The sequence below is a fragment of the Solanum pennellii genome, chromosome 8 (genome assembly GCF_001406875.1).
Source record: "Solanum pennellii chromosome 8, SPENNV200".
NCBI classification, from domain to species: Eukaryota; Viridiplantae; Streptophyta; class Magnoliopsida; order Solanales; family Solanaceae; genus Solanum; species Solanum pennellii.
This window is the reverse complement of record NC_028644.1, coordinates 32124743-32125850: the sequence shown is the minus strand read 5'-3', so window position 1 is coordinate 32125850 and position 1108 is coordinate 32124743.

Sequence of the window (1108 nt, the reverse complement as noted above, 5' to 3'; positions counted from 1 at the left end):
ATATATATATATATATATATATATATATATATATTTGTATAAATAATAATAAACTATCAACAAAGATTATTCATTTAATTATAAATCCCAATTCCAAGGGAAGAAAGAGGATGTCCAAGAAGTTATTAGAAATATTTCTGCTTTTGAAATTTATCATATATAAACTTCTAAATATTCAATACGTCAAGTAGCATCATGTATCAACTCTTCAGATCCTTTTACTTGTAAACCTTTAGTGCAGACATTACTACTTGTTCCTGTAAATGATTGAAAAATGCACACACCAAAAATTATAATCAAAATAATACATATTTACACTAAATTTGACAACATATTCCATTCATTGCCTACAAAGCACATAATGCTACAATAGAAAAATTATTAAATAATATACCTTGAGGAGAGGTTTGAGTTAGCAATTTCTTTGATTTTCATGGATACTGCTCTATTGGAGATCAATTTCATCCATCATCTTCTTTACTTTTGAGCTATTTTAATTCATAGGAACTTCAAATCTATTAGTTTTCTGGTCCATTGAATCTCTGGAATAGACGAGAGAAAGAATAGAGTAGGCTATCATATCTATACCTTACTAATGAATGGTTCTAATGCCCTTCCACGTGAGAAAAAAATTGTATTCTACCTGGACATACTTGAGCAAAGATTTGTTCTGTTATCACTATTATATCTCGAAAGATCTTTGATAATCTACAAAGAGCAAAAACGACAACCTGAACAAAAGAAGACATTGTTATAAAAGAAATTCAATTAACAAACAAATCACTCCTAAAGTTAAACTTAAAATTCTTGATGAATGCAACCAGTCTAGCCTTACTTTCACAAAAGAAACATCCAAACTATTTTCAACTTTTTTCACATAAGAAATGAACTCGAAGCTTGAAGCTTGAATAACTAAGCGTTGAAAATAAAATATTAAAGACAACTCGTCTCTTAAATTAGGCCTACTAGCTTCAAAGCTAAAACACAACACTCTTCTGAAGGTTAATGTAATACTAACTAACCAGTGATAGTTTTTAGTTTTATTATGAAAAAAAAAACATAGATTGGCACATCCAAAAAATTAAAATGCAGGATCATGCATAAAAAT